General features: G+C 40.8%; 1 long non-coding RNA gene across 2 annotated transcripts; it reads left to right on the top strand.

Annotated features, from left to right (window-relative positions):
- Positions 1-1,640: 1,640 nt before the first annotated feature.
- LOC307206603 lies at positions 1,641-4,101 on the top strand. 2 transcript variants are annotated; one of them, XR_013834405.1, is made up of 3 exons: positions 1,641-1,711; positions 2,845-2,936; positions 3,985-4,101. It is a non-coding gene; the product is annotated as an uncharacterized lncRNA (long non-coding RNA). The 2 variants fall into 2 exon arrangements; XR_013834406.1 differs by lacking the exon at positions 1,641-1,711 and having other exon boundaries at positions 2,313-2,936.
- The last annotated feature ends 12,469 nt before the right edge of the window (positions 4,102-16,570 follow it).

Genomic DNA, 16,570 nt, shown 5'->3' with positions numbered 1-16,570 from the left:
AAGAGCATCAGGAATCCCTCTGATTCTATTAGCCTTCAGTGGAGGACTAGCTGAAGTCGTCGACACACACAAAGAAAAGAAGTAGCTTCTACTCTAGCATGGCAGATTACTGTTGTTAACTGTAGTTACATAAAAACCTGCATTCAGCTAATAATTGTCCGTGTGTTTTAAGCCAAACCTCACTCTGTTGCAGTTGCCTGTATATTAATCAAATTCCAAGCATGATGAGATAATCAACTTCACTTCCAATGTATTGGTGCAATCCAGCTGCTTTTCTTCAACTCATACACTTGAGATCTGGAGCTGGCACTCCTGCAGAAATCATTATATATGATTTATATATTGCCCTTTGCTGGCAAATGATCCTACCCATTCATTCGAGGTCTAAAATTTGCACCCCAAATCATGAGGACATTCTATCCTAACAGCCTATGGAGTAGAATGAGGACATCTCCCTCAATAAAAACGATCCTCCTCTCCTCTTCATGGCACTCTGTTAGAATTAAAACATTTCCACTCTTCCACGCCAGATGACATAATCTGAAGGGACTGAGATTCTATAGTCCAAAAAAGTAGACTAACATGTTTGTAGTTTGTTTGTTTCTTAATGAATTCATTTTTTCTGGCAACGTAAATCAGTGGGACTCCGTAAGATGTCGCTTGTGCATGCACTGCATGGAAAAGGTAAAAGGTAAAGGACCCCTGGACAGTTAAGTCCAGTCAAAGATGACTATGGCGTGCAGCACACACCTCCGCTTTCAGGCTGAGGGAGCTGGCGTTTGTCTTTATTTTATTTTATTTTATTCTATTTATTTTTTAGAAGACTACTACAAAACTTTATTGATGCATAATTCACAAAGATGCTGAGGCTTGGCTTACTTCAGAGAAAATATAGGCACAGTCATAACACTGAAAGGATTCAGTCAACAGAAATTTAGGTTGCTTATATATAAAGGGGTAGATTGGAAGTCACAGGGGCTAAAATGTAAATCTCCTTCTTCTGAGACACAGATGCAATAAAAATGCTCAACTCCCTTGGTAACATTAGGGACCACTGAGGAATGGCAGGGAAGACAGCAACCTCCAAACTGAGTTTCACATACTAGTTTCTGCAACAAATTTTAAGGACTAAGAACAAATGAGCTGCTTTCCAGTAAGATGGTAGTCCTTTTTTTAAAAAAAAGAATCCTTGCAGTCTCCAGCAAATGTACCATGGTGGAGATGGGATCACCTTTTCTTAAAGCCATACTTCTTTCGCTCATAGAAGAAATCTGTTTTTGAGCTGCCCAGATTGACGATCTTGGGACAGCCATCTCGATTTTTCACATAGTCATCCAATAGCCACGCTTGGCCATCCCTGAAACCCTTCGTGTTATATACTGAAGTTCTCACCCTGGGCCAGCAGGGGGATACTGTAGATAGTTATGCAAATGAAGGATCAAAAGTGATGTTCAGTGATTGGATAGTTTTTATGCAAATGAAGGATCGAAAGTGACGTTCAGTGATTGGATAGTTTTAGAAAGTTGCTACTCTATATAAGCAGGCTGACTGAGCCCTTCAGTCAGTTCTGTTCTGGCCTCTGAATAAACAAGAGCTGTTTGAAGAATCGCTGTGTCATCTGATATGTTCACCCACAACTTAACACTTCACCTCGCCCTGGCGTTTGTCTTTAGACAGCTTTCTGGGTCAAGAACTGGAGGAGGGAGAAGAGGTACTGAGATGTATTTATTCCATTTAATTAACTCATCTTAGGGCCACATTTGTGGGCCTGTTATTAATGGGGTTGGTTGAACCACTTTCTCGGCATTCCAATGAGAACGAGATTCTGGATTTCCTTTGAGAGGAATGGCAGATTATAAATTTAATAAACAAATAAGATGACAAGTTTGCAATCAGTCAATGGATTGGCTTGAAACTTGGCAGTGCAGGAAAAGAAGCTTTGTGGGTGGTATGTCACACATGGGTTAGAAAATATTTTCAAAATTGCTTCTTTGGAATGAGTTTAACATTTGATGAGAGACTTGGGCATGTTGACAGGTGCAGGGAGAAAAAGATTATGGGAAAATTATCCATTTCGTACCATGCGTTTTGGGAAATGGGTTGTAGTTAAAGGGGGAAAGCCAGTATTTACTTTTGCCCATCAGTTGTGTAACTCGTTGGAAGCTTTTATTTAAAAGGGATTTATTTATTTTTCTGGTGAATGTTAGTCAATGGACATGCTTATTCTGCTGTTGCTGAGCAATGGTTTCCAGGCAACGATCTGATAGACCAGGCCTCAGCCTCGTAATTTAGGTAGACCCAGAGATTAGAAGTTAGGCCTGAAAGGAGACAGAAAAGAAAAAAAAACCCACAGCAGATGAATGAAAATAGTTTTTTATTCAGTAGGTGGATTTGTGACAGGAAGCTTCTGAAGTGCCTTCAGAAACAAGCATGAGAGGAAGGGAAATTTGGGGGTGGCTGTGTGTGCTTTAACCTGTTGAATTTCCTCTTTTTCGTTGATGCCATTAAAGGCTAGGCTTGCCAACTGACTTGAAAGGCTTGCTCCTATGCATTTAACAATTATGCAACCTGCAGAAATCAGCTGGGGTGATTATAGGGGCATAGGAACCCCCTGCTAATGCCACCCGATCAACCCATAAAAGTTGGCAATCCTATGAAATACACATAAGCCTGCTTTTGGGGGGGGGAATTGCAACCTTTATTTTTAACTTGACTTGACTTGCTTAGCCACTTAATAGGCATTCTGAGTTGAATGTGAATACGTGTGCTTCTAAATCATATGATTTCTTCTTTTTCAAGCATTTCCCCCCCCTTTATTTCTGCATTGAATTTCGAACCCTACAGTTGGCAGGCGGTGGTGATACCAGTTTGGCATTGACTCTTGTCAGAGCCTTTCAGTGCTGGTTCCCTGGTTATAGAATGCCCTCCCTTCTGAGGTGTGTTTGTCTCCCCTATTATTTAACTATAAAGAAGGAATTTTAAAACATTTACCAAGTTTACCACGGCTGAAAGATACTGTTCCTGGCAACCTTGAAATCACTGGCTGAGAGAATATGACTTTTCAAACTTAATAAACAAATTAGGGCAACATTTGTGGGCCTGTTGTATAATGTTTTTAATTATATTTTTATCGATGTGTTGGCCGCCCTGATAGCCTTTGGGCAGAATGGTGGCTATGAAAGAAAGAAAGAAAGAAAGAAAGAAAGAAAGAAAGAAAGAAATTTCAGTGTCCAAGGCATAGGTAAAGGTAAAGGGACCCCTGACCATTAGGTCCAGTCGTGGATGACTCTGGGGTTGCGGCGCTCATTTCGCTTTATTGGCCGAGGGAACCAGCGTACAGCTTCCGGGTCATGTGGCCAGCATGACTAAGCTGCTTCTGGCGAACCAGAGCAGTGCACGGAAACGCCATTTACCTTCCCGCCGGAGCGGTACCTATTTATCTACTTGTACTTTGACGTGCTTTTGAACTGCTAGGTTGGCAGGAGCAGGGACCGTGCAACGGGAGCTCACCCCGTCACGGGGATTCGAACCGCCGACCTTCTGATCGGCAAGTCCTAGGCTCTGTGGTTTAACCCACAGCGCCACCTGCATCCCTTTTCCAAGACATAGCCTTCTCAAAACATAATAAAATTCAATTAACTAACAAAAAATATTCCTGCTTAGCAAGCAGTATTGAGGGTTTTCCATGTTCACTATAGCATAAGTCATGTCCTTGGACTCAGCTACATTTGTAAAGATAAAACGCTTTATATGCATTATAACACTGTGACACCAGATAACGTTGTGGAGTCCCGTTTTTTGCCAACAGGATTTCCCTGTATGAAGTTTACAACGCATTTAACGGATGTAAAACATAAATAAATGTAAAACATAGATAAAAACATCAGGGCAGTGTTCAGAGTGCAAATGTCTCGTGAAATAAACAGATGACAAATTTCATTCCCAAAACTCCAAACTGAAAAAATGAATTTTCATCCAATTTAGATATATGCATAACCAAGAAGAGAAAAGAATGAAACATGTAGTGGTGGAAACGCCACCTCTTGTATAACATCCAGTTCAGCCCTTGACCAGCTTCTAAATAAAGCCAAATGACTAGTACTAGCAATGTTGTTGATACCCAGCGTTGGACATCAAAAAGACATGAGGGTGGAGATGGAATACATCTGGAGCTTGTGCATGATTCCTGGACGGACATATGTGAGTAATGTATTTCCACATCTGTTCCTCAGCAAATAAAATGCTAGAGAGCATGGAAACGCTGTCAGCCCTTTAAAAATTCATGGGTCTATTTTCTGTCTGGAAGAGGATGCAGTTCACACAATTGCAGGCTTAGTATTTCTGTGCCAGTTCATTTATATTTGCTTGTGTTTCATAGATGCATTTTTAATAGTTACTGACACTCTGTGCATCTATTTAATAATGCATTTACAACTACCGGTTGATTACATTCTGTAGCCTAGGGTAGGCAATGGAATTAAAATGGTTTTAAAATGCAGTAAAACTGCTGTTATAACTTTGAATGAACCTTTTTATGAGTCTCATAACTATGTATTCCTGGGTCTGTTGTGTCTCACCATCTTCCTTTCTCCCCCTCTTTGTCACTCAACATTTATACAGTGGTACCTCGGGTTACATACGCTTCAGGTTACAGACTCCGCTAACCCAGAAATAGAGCTTCAGGTTAAGAACTTTGCTTCAGGATGAGAACAGAAATCGTGCAGCGGCGGTGTGGCAGCAGCAGGAGGCCCCATTAGCTAAAGTGGTGCTTCAGGTTAAGAACACTTTCAGGTTAAGTACGGACCTCCGGAATGAATTAAGTACTTAACCCGAGGTACCACTGTAATCCTGTTCTACGTATCTCACAATCTTCCTGCTTAACAAAAGAAATAAAATCAATCCAGATTGTTGAGAATGAGTATGTCTTCCTTTGGGCTTCTTAGTGCCTTAAGGTGGCATGTTAAAAAGGTAAAGGTACCCCTGCCCGTACGGGACGGTCTTGACAGACTCTGGGGTTGTGCGCCCATCTCACTTAAGAGGCCAGGGGCCAGCGCTGTCCGGAGACACTTCCGGGTCACGTGGCCAGCGTGACATCGCTGCTCTGGCGAGCCAGAGCCGCACACGGAAACGCCGTTTACCTTCCCGCTGGTAAGCGGTCCCTATTTATCTACTTGCACCCGGAGGTGCTTTCGAACTGCTAGGTTGGCAGGCGCTGGGACCGAGCAGCGGGAGCGCACCCCGCCGCGGGGATTCGAACCGCCGACCTTTCGATCGGCAAGCCCTAGGCGCTGAGGCTTTTCTCCCATTATTGCAGAGTTCCAAAGCTTGCAGACCCTCCAAGTGTCCCTACTTCCCTGGGACAGTCCCGGATTTACAGAAGACATCCTGGTTTCTGATTTGATCCCGGACTGTCCTGCTTTTCCTTAGGATGCCCCTATTTTCATCAAAGAAATGTCGGAGGGTGTGGGGTTGCCAGACTTGTTCTGAATATTCCGTCTTGAAGCATTTTTCCTCAAAAGGCATTTGGGAGCAAGGCCTAACTGGTGCCACTAACAACAATTAGGGTTGCCATACGTCTGGAATTTCCTGGACATACCTGGAATCCTGCAGTCGGAAGTAGAGTCCAGGAAAACCAGAAAGAAAGAAAAATTTCAACAACCGCAATCCCTCTCAGAATTCCCCATCCTGAGGGTCTGTTTATAAGAACAGCTGAATGAAGTAGTAAAGAGTTTCATTTTCTTTGAAAAAACAAAACAAAACAAAACAAAAATAGCTTACTGGCACTGAAAAATAACATGTTGGGAGAGAAGCCTATACAGTACGGATCTTCCCTCCCAAATTAAGCTAATGTTCCATACAATTTTACCAATAGGAATAGATTTTTTAAAAGGTTTTATTCCATATTTTCCATTTTTGTGTGTGCATTAAGTTTGGTTTTGTAGTCAAGTATTTTTATTTATATAGCCAACAAAACTCTTCCTTGAAAAGATTGCTTGGTGCTAATTAAAAGAATTTTCTCAGTGAGCAATGTTCTGAAAGTAAGCAGAACAATTTGGTATGACTCATGGTTTTGGTGGGAAGGACTGATTGGGTTTCCCACTATTTCAGATGTGTGAATGGCTATGAATAGCATTAGAGGAAGTCTGGATGGGTAGCTGTATTACTCTATTGTAGCAAACACATGAAAAATTAGTCTCATGGCACCTTTAAGGCTAACAGAGGGCTTATGGCAAAACAGAAAAGGTAGTCTCAAACATCGGGAGGTCTTTAATAATTTAATGCATTGGGGGCCATTTGGATAAACAAACAAGCAAACAAACAAACAAACAAACAAACAGTTCTGTCCAGAGAAATGAGAGGGAATAAGTTCATCTCTCCCTTAAAAACTTGGGACCAGCTTACCTATGAGATTCTTCTCTCTGTAAGTATAGTAAATATTTATGGCATCCTTTTGCACACATGACACTTTTATGGCTGTTTAGTTGCCCCAAGAGCCTTGAACTGCTGCTGTCGTTATTTATGTGGAAAACAGGTATGATTGCTCTTTCTACATGGAAAAAGTCTCCGTTATGCATGCTTTTTTTCTCCACAGATGGAATATTTTCAGACCTCACTTTGACAATTTTATGCGTTTGCAGCATAAAATGCCCATAACACTTTCTTGCAAAGAGAAGAGAGCCATATTTTTGCTGAGAATGATTTTTTCAGCAACAAAAATTGCCACGATTAGTCTATTGCCAATATAATCAGACACATCTTCCTACAGCCAGGAAAGTTATCATTACCAGCATCTCTCCTTCCCAAAACAGTGAATGAATTGTCAAGTGGCTTCAGAAATTACTCTGCATAAATCTAAAGGGCTGCTACTAAACAAAGTGTGTTTGACACATTGTGGAAAGATACCTGCAGCAGGTAGTTATTAAAAAGCAGTAACAGCAATAAAAAGTCAAGACTATAAAAATTTTGTAGGCAAAATATCAGTGGTTTGACATGGATAGATGAAGTGAAAGACACAAGAGTTACAAAGGAGCATAAGATATACTACTGAAATGAGAATTCAGAAGGAAGCTGGGTTATAGAGCATTAACAAAATTGGGGAGGGGGGTTGACATCATCTGTTTAATATGGTGGCTTAGCCCAGAACTTGTCATCCAGCTGCTAGCCAATGGCCATGATAATCACCATATACCAAAATACAAACTTAATAGTAAAGGTAAAGGTAAAGGTACCCCTGACCGTTAGGTCCAGTCACAGACAACTCTGGGGTTGCGCGCTCATCTCTCTCTATAGGCCAAGGGAGCCGGTGTTTGTCCACAGACAGCTTCCGAGTCATGTGGCCAGCATGACTAAGCTGCTTCTGGCAAACCAAAGCAGTGCACGGAAACGCTGTTTTCCTTCCCGCCGGAGCAGTACCTATTTATCTACTTGAACTTTGACGTGCTTTCAAACTGCTAGGTGGGCAGGAGCTGGGACTGAACAACAGGAGCTCACCCCTTTGCAGGGATTCGAACCACCAACCTTCTGATCAGCAAGCCCTAGGCTCTGTGGTTTAGACCACAGCACCACCATAACTGTCAACCGTCCCTTATTTGGCGGGAAACTCCCTTATCCCAGCGCTGTGTCCCGCTGCTGTCCTTTATTGATGATGTCCCTTAAATTTCCCAGGTTACAAAGGAAGCAGCTCCTCTCCCTCCCTCCCTGCCGGCCAGGGAGGAGGGAGGCTCCAACTGTGTTGCTTGGCTGCGTTGCTCACCCAATAAGGAGTCTAAGAACGACTGGGGGGTGGAGCTTGCATGCCTTGTGCTGATAAAATCGGCCACGTTGCCTGGGGACTCGCCTTTGCTCAGCGCTTCCCAGCGGAGAGGTGATGGTGGTTTTCCTTGCTGCATCCCCTTTGCCGGGTTGCTGCGCTGTGGGAACCACCGCTTGAGGCTTCGTTTGGCTGCTGGCTGGGCTTTCTGCCTTTGGCTCGGAGGGGCTCAGAAGTTGAACATACCTGCACCAAGAAAATCCCTTACTTTGGCTGCTGATCCCTTATTTTCGAGGTTGCTGGTCCCTTATTTTCAGATCTGTAAGTTGACAGCTATGAGCGCCACCCGTGTCCCAAATAGTAGCAAATGTCAAATGATATAAGGAAGAGGAAAAAATCAGAAGAACCATCAGTTAACTCAACTTCAGATTAAACCTCCAAATCTCCAAAACCATTTGTAGCAGTATAATCCAACTCTCTAGTCTTTTTTTATGGCCGCTTCAGCTGTTTTACAGCCGAAAGAGCCAGCGTTATGTGTCACAAAACTATTAGTGTCACTCAAGAGAAGTTGAACAATTTCTGCCAGGGCGGTCCTGCTGCCATATGTCAACAAGGGTTTCAGAAATCTCTCTCCAAATACATAAATGAACAAGTTTGTTCTATAATTTGCTGATCTGAACTCCATTTATACATCGGGCTGTGTCTGAGAAAACTCACAATCATAGTTTTGGAATTATAGATAGACCTTCCGGTTTGCAGATATACTAAATGGATCAAAAATATTTTTAAGCCCCAAGCAGGGAAGAGATATAAGTATGAAATCATCTGCATACATCAAGATAATATTTCTGTTCCTGATTAGTGAGGAATGAGAGTTTAATAAAGGTAACTGTGGTAGCTAATAAGCATCCTTGTTTCACTCCTCACAGTGTTTCAAAGGCTTCTGCCATACCACCTTATAAACCAACTCTAACCCTCATTTCTATATTACTGTATAATTTTTGTATTACCAAAAGTCTGTGGCCAATTCTGGAGCTTTGTAGTTTCGCCCACAATCTATGTTGATTCATATAGTCAAAAGAAATGGAGAGATCAATAAAGGCTACAAAAAGGTTATTCTTAGTGTTCTTACTATAGTATCTTATGATTCAAAGTAAAATGTTCACCAATAGTGCCATATTCTCTTCTAAATCCTGCTCGTTCTTGATGAATAATGTCATTAGTTTGCATCCAGTCTAAGAAAGAGAATACCGGCCATATAGCTTCAAAGAAATATCTAGCAGACTAATTGGCTGGTAGTTTTGTGGGTCATTCCTATCCTCTTTCACATAAATCAGAAGGATGATACTCGTTTTCCACTGAGGCAGCGTGTCTTACACTGTTTATTGTGGTAAACAAGCCAGCCAGAATTGGCATCCACCATGGTGAATATTCTTTGTAAAGCTCTGGAGGAAACAGGTCTTCCTTGGGAGCTTATGGGATTTCAGGCAAGAGATAAGAGTCTTTTATTTTATTGCCAAGAGACTGGATGCTCCTCTGGTAAAATTGAGAAATCCTGACACCCTCCCAACTCATGCCTAGATTGGTGCCTAGATTAGCCACCAAATATATTAGAGAAATAATCTAGAGGCAGGAATTGAAGCTTCCAGCACTGATCTCACTTCTTTTAAAGGAGTTCCCAGAATTTGTCTTCCTTCTGTTATATTACTACAAGAACTGAATCATGCCACTGGGTTTTAATGTATTCATCTTAAGCAATCTTTTATATTCCATCTTAATTTTAAATATTTTTTCTGCAGATTCCTCAGTTGGTTTCTAAACGCGATTACTTTCCTAGCCAGATATTTCTTAGTCACTTTGCATTCAGCATGAAACCAGCATTGGCATTTTGACTATTTGTGGGCAAAATTGAGCAGGGCCTGAGCTCTGAAAGAATTTGCTGGAAAACACTTACATGGTTCGGATATTTATCCAAAAACAATTGGCACAACTTAGTCAGAAAAAATGCCACATGGTTTCTCTTGAATGTCACTACTCGGTATGAAAGTCCATTTCAGTCTATTCACACCTAGCAATTCTCCAGTCAAGTTACTTCCAGGTCGCCATGGAGCGCAACCCGAAAATACTTAACTTGAAGCACATTTATCCCGAGGTATGACTGTATAGTTACTTATCTCCTTGACTCAGGGTTCACATAACTCCGAACCCTCCAACATTCCTTTGATGAAAATAGGGGCATCCTAAGGAAAAGTGGGACATTCCAGGATCAAATCAGAAATCAGGATGGCTTCTGTAAATCTGGGACTGTCCCTGGGAAATAGCGACACTTGGAGGGTCTGCAAATTCTGTTGCTATGCTTCTGAAAGAATTGTAAGAGCCTCACAATCATTTTGTTAATACCCCAATCGAAGAGGAAAAGGTCATGTTAAAATGTAACAAATCCCCAGGACTTCATGAGCTTGTGGTGGAGTTTTACAGGACTTTGAAAGAGTTGTTACTGTCTCCACCTCTGCGCTCTATTTAAAAGCATTTTTGATGGAGAAGCTCGGCCAGGCATTTGGTTGGAGGCAAAGATCACAGCAGTTTTAAAGCCCAGCAAGAGGCCAGGGGGGGAAATGATTCCCACCAGCCTTGTTAAACCTGGATGCCAATAATTTTTACTCCAGGCCTTGCCTCTCATATTGAAAGAATAATTAGCTACCATTTAGGTGGGCTTCATTACACAGAGGCAGGTCACTGACTCCATCAGAATAATATTGAATCCTATTCATTTTAGCAAGATAAATGAGAGACCTCTGGGTGTGGTGTCCCTCGATGCTCTCAAGGCCTTCAGTTACCTGAATTGGCACTTTTTGCTACATGTTCTAGAAGTCATGAACTTTAGGCAATGATTCTTAGCAGCCATAAAAGTTCTTTACAAGCCTTCCACAGCTGCGATCAGGGTCCACTCTAGACAGTTTAAATGAACAGAGGGTCAAAAACAGGGGTGTCCTCTGCACCCTCTTCTTTTTTCACTTTCCTTGGAACCATTGGCAGAAGTTATCCACAAAAACAATGCAACAATTGGAGTCAAGATATCAGCAGGAGAGTAAAATCAGCCAATTTGCTGATGATAAAGAACTTAAGACTCCAGATCTAATTGCCCGATCATAGCAATTCCTGTAGCCATGGTAGAAATTGGGGAATATGGCAGAGTAGCCCCAAAACTTAAAACGGCAGCAACTAGATTTATAACCAGTAGAGAGAGTTTAAACCTTGAAAAGGAACTAAACCGGCCATATTAGGTCAGATTAATGCAATCAAAATGATCCTGCTTCCCAAGTTAAACTTTTACTTCCATGTTTTACATGTTGCCCCCACCAAGACATGGGCTTAGTGGCAGGGTATTTTAATTCATCCATCTGAAAACAAGACTCAGACCGAATAGGGGTTTGTTTGGGGGGGGGGGGGAATGGAATACAACAACAAGAACGGAGTGAGCCTGATTTACTTCAATATTACAAGGCCTTTCATCTTCATAATGTAACAGCATATCTTTATGAGACAGATAATAGACCTTGGCTTTCTGTGGAAGTAGCTACAACAAAACCAAATGTTTCATTCTGGGGTCTTCCCTTACAGGGAATTTTGACAGGATTTCAAACCCTTTTACACAGGCCACATTATTGCTTTGGAAACTGTGGAGATATAAACTTAGGAAAGAAACCTTACCTCTGGTCCCATTACTGCTACATTTGTAGTTTTGTCGTAATGTGAAATCGGTGCATTATAAAGCTTGGAAGGAAAGGAGTCTTTTTCATCTCATAGATTTTTATGAATGCAAAGTGTCTGTAATCTGAGGTACCGCTGTACAGGCAACTGTTAACGCTGGATAAAAGACAAATTATAAGACATGCCCATTAATTGGATACTTACACCACCTGCTTTATCTTAGTACTAATCCAACTAATAAGGGAAATGTTACAAGGAGTATGATACACTTTGAACACTTTAACAGGTGAATATAAACACACTGAAAAGAATAGTGTCATATTTATATTAATATATAAATCAATAACATCTAAAGTGATCTTGGGGTGCAAATAGTGATGAGCACTGGAACAAAATATGGGACAAGCAGCCAATTAAATCTATTTTTGCAATAGTGAGGGAAAGCTCACTGAAGCAGATTTAGCACTGGCATATAGCTCCCTTAAGGCTGGGTCCCATTATGGGAAATAGAAGTTATTATTCTTGGTGGAATTGCTCAAAGGTAGCAAATTAGCCAGGCAGTGACACCTGTGTTAGCACTATGGAAAATGTAGGGAGAAGAAAATGCATCACTACTATGCTTAAAAAGCCTTTGATCCCCTTTATGCTAGCTGCTGCTAGAATTCAAGATGGCAGAGGAACTGACTTATTGGAAGGTGGGAGAGACATTAACTTATGAAGTCATGGCAGAAAACTGGTTTTTAAGGAAGAATGAGGAAAGGGTATATTGAAACCAATGGATTATCAGCTGCATTTCTCAAACTTTGGGACCGTGATTAGTGTTGTTGTTGTTTAGTAGTGTCCGACTCTTCATGACCCCATGGACCAGAGCACGCCAGGCACTTCTGTCTTCCACTGCCTCCCGCAGCTTGGTCAAACTCATGCTGGTAGCTTCGAGAACACTATCCAAACATCTCATCCTCTGTCATCCCCTTCTCCTTGTGCCCTCCATCTTTCCCAACATCAGAGTCTTTTCCAGGGAGTCTTCTCTTCTCATGAGGTGGCCAAAGTATTGGAGTCTCAGCTTCAGGATCTGTCCTTCCAGTGAGCACTCAGAGCTGATTTCCTTCAGAATGGATAGGTTTGATCTTCTTGCAGTCCATGGGACTCTCAAGAGTCTCTTCCAGCACCAGAATTCAAAAGCATCAATTCTTCGGCGATCATATAGCTACCATTTAGGTGGGCTTCATTACACAGAGGCAGATCACTGATTATATGTACCGTGATTAGTACATATGCGCAAAAACAAACAGAAAGAAATATTATTTCAATGCTGTTAACAATACTCAGATCTCAGTGGCAGTTTCTACAGGTGACCTCTAGGGAAGGGGGAAGGGAGGGAGCAGGGAACTTGTTGATCTCTGATTTATTGATATTTGATAGGAATTGCTACACTTATTAATCCTGAATGTGTATTGTATTAATTACACCATGGGCTTAGCTGTATATGGCTTGTAGAAAATCCAATAAAATAATTTTTACGGAAATAAATCTCCTTTAATTAAAAATAAATAGACCTTATTTGTATTGGCCAGAACAGACTATTATGTCACATGTAGGACTGCTGCATTTGTTCAGTTGTTCTTAGGGAAGTGGAAGTAACTTACAATTTCAGATAATAACACATGTCAAAGACTTGTTTTAATGGCATCACGTCATCATGTTTTTATAGGGATTACTGTATTCTTTGTGAATGTATTTTGCTGCCTTTATTGTCTGGTTGACTAAAACAATAACATTTGGATTTTAGATTTGGAAAACATTGAAATGGACCTTTAAAACAAAGCCTTTTGGGCTGTTATTGACTCAAGCCACATTATCCTCTTTCTGCAAGCATGAGTGCAGACATCTCTTTCCTTTCTAAACAAGATAGGTTTTTCAAAATCTGTAGCAGGTGCCAATTAAAGCTATTCAAACAAGGAAAGCTTCAAAAAAACAATAAAAAGCCCATATATTTATGTATTTAACATCCTTTCTTTTTAATGGAATTTTAAATTATCAGAATCCTAGCAGAATTCCCATATGCAAGGGTTCGCATGAGACCAATAGCCACGGTTTCCTTTAATGACATAGAACAGAAAACATATTCAAGCCAGCCTGTAGTTCCATAATATAGTTGTGGCATTTGCCTCCTAGGTGGGTCATAAGGAAAGGGTTAAATGAGTGTGATGTGATTGGCCAATGGGTATGCAAGGGAGGAGTAAAAGTTAGAGTGGGAGGTTTTGAAAGTCATTTGAGGTTGGGAGTTGGAGAAGGAAGAGGGAGAATAAGTCTGTGGGTTGGTCAAGTTGTGTTGTGAGAGAGTGAGAGGAACTGTTAGGTGGAGTCAGATAGATAGTTGGGATAATCAGTTTGAAGTTGTTAGGAACATATAGGTCAGTAAAGAAACTAATATTAAGAAACTGACAAGAAAAATTAACTGAAACCTTAAACTTGTTCATGCTCATAAAAATAAACTTGATTATTTGTTAATGTTAACAACTATCTGGACTCTGTGTGTACCTGAGAGAAATGGGTTGGTGGCAGCGAAGAGGCAATCACAGTGGTGGCACAGGGATCAATCGACGGTCAAACGTCTGGGGACCCTGTGTGATCGCCACAATAGTCTATTATTTTTTTACTGTCTCTCTCTTCTCCCCCATTGGTCAGTCAGTGGACCAAGATCTAAAACTCCATTACCCTTTAGTTTGCTGACAAGACCAAATGCTATTCTCTGCTTTCTATTGTGTCAGGTGGTAAAAGTGATGACCCTTGGTGAGATGGATTTGGAAGTCTCCAGCTACTGGTCCTTATTATAGGACCTCTAGTTCCACAAGCAGAAGCAATGTACACATATAGAATTGAAGAGTATATGAAAATTGCTATACAGATTTTATTTTAAATTACAGCTAAAATTACAAATCAGTAGAAGGACCAATCATGTTTTAGTAGTGGGGAAGAACTCGGAATTTTTGTCAGACAATTTTTTTTGTTAGCTGTAGCAGATAAAAAGTGCATTGGTGTCTAACCTACCCCATTTTCTTAGCTTGGCTCAGTTCTGCTGCATTGCAGAACTTCTGACATTCAGTCCGTGATTGACTTGCTTGGTTCTCAGAAAAGTAATTGAAAGGGTTATTCCTGCAGCTGTTTTAGCTCTTTGGTAATATTCTCCAGCTGTTGCAAATAGAGCTTGAAGGAAGAAATGATATATGTGGACTCCCTGGCTACAAGGGGTTTGAGGGGATGCAAATCACACTGATTACATCTGAAATTCAATTTATGGTTTCACCTTTCTCAAACTTCTGTTATGGCAATTTACATGGTAACAGAGGACCCTGCTGTGCTTCACAGGACAACTATCTTCATTGAAATATGTCCTTGTCTCCTAGTTGAGCAGGAGAGACTTACTTCCAAAGGTATTTTTCCAAATGAATTTCCCATCAACATTACTAAGCATCAACCTTTCCTTTTCACATCATTCAGATACTGTGTTCAGTGGGTTGCTTTTCATGACTTCCAAACCCAACACTTACTGTATATGTGATTTCTCCTGTTCTGGGTTATTTTGTGGGGTGAGATGGAGATAGCATTCCAAACTAAAAAAAAAGAACCATGGCAGCAAATCCCAGAAATATGTTCAGTAGTACTGAAAATCCCCATATACTTATTTTAATGACAATCTGCTTTGAACAGATTGTGTATGTGTTTGTACTAAAAATAAAATATTCTGGTACTTCCAATTTCCTGTATATTAATTAATTACAAATATGCCAGACTTTGCCTTTCTTCCATTAACTGAAGAGTATATAATGAAAGATATTACAATATATCATCATATATAAATAAACAACTGCCTTGTTTGTTGTTTTATTTATAAAAATATTTATATACTGCTATTCTTTTAAAAAAAATCAGCAAATAATACAATAATACAACATTTATACAGTACAAAAAAATAAAGACTGAAAATATGTTGGACATCTGTGAATATGAAGGCTTGCCCTGAATCGATTTGTAGAGCTTTGTGGCAATGTATAGCTCAAAACAGACTCTCAGAATGCCAGACAGAGTATCTCTGAAATATTGCAATTATTAATCACAACACTGTATAGTATAGACTAAGAGAGTCTCATATAACTAGCATGCTTGAGTCTAATTAATGCATGAAAGGGTTAATGCCATAGAGTAAAGCTGTCCTGCCAGGCTTAGCCTATGCTACTTCCCGTTACCTTGGGGGGAAATAGGTAACATATGGACTTCAGTGTGCGAGAAGCTCTTTGCTGCTTCCTCCAGCTGCATGGCTTTAATCAGCCTCTTTTGCGCCCATGCCTGTGGGAACAGTTGTAGCCTTGAGATGCTCCCTTGACACTCACATATCTTCTGCTACCCCACACTGACTTTCCCCGTGTTTATGAGGTGAAAAGAGCAATTCCTTTTGCTCTTCCTTTTGCTAAAGGAGGAACTTAAAAGAGTGACACTCTTTTCTCACATCATCGTTCTATTCTATGTGCTTGTCAAAGTTCAGGTTCATTCTGTGGGATCCAACTTTTAACCAGATCCTGTGGGAAAGTGTGTGTGTGTGTGTGCTGGCATGTCCATTCTGTGGGAGGATCCAAGAGGAGGGAGAAAAGTGACCGGAGAGGGAGACGCCCATGGCACCTGCTCAAAAATTCAAATCTGCCCTCCCATGTTCCTAAAAAGGATCGTGACCCCTGTTGTAAATGAATTATAAAACTATAGAATTGACCCTTGCTTGGGGCATCTGTGGCTCAGAGTTGTTATTGCAGCAAGCAGCAAGATGGCTTTTCAAACTTTATTTAAAAATCATGTACTTATGAGCAATGGGGAGGAAAACTGCTAACACATCAAATGTTTAAGCCATTAGCTATTCTTCTGGATGAAGTCTGTCTCTGGTTTTTTTGTGTGGAGAGTTTGCTTGGCAAGTAGAACTGCTCCCATGCAAAAAGACGATTTTCCAGCCATGGTTTGAACACAGTCCAATAGTTTTCATATCATAATTTTGCCACTTTTTTGGCAGATTTCCAAATTAAGTGTTAGATACCACCTTGTAGGGTCTCTTCTAGAGAGAGC

Source organism: Podarcis cretensis, assembly GCF_951804945.1.
Source record: "Podarcis cretensis genome assembly, chromosome: 17".
NCBI classification, from domain to species: domain Eukaryota; kingdom Metazoa; phylum Chordata; class Lepidosauria; order Squamata; family Lacertidae; genus Podarcis; species Podarcis cretensis.
This window is presented reverse-complemented; position numbering and strand designations above follow the sequence as displayed.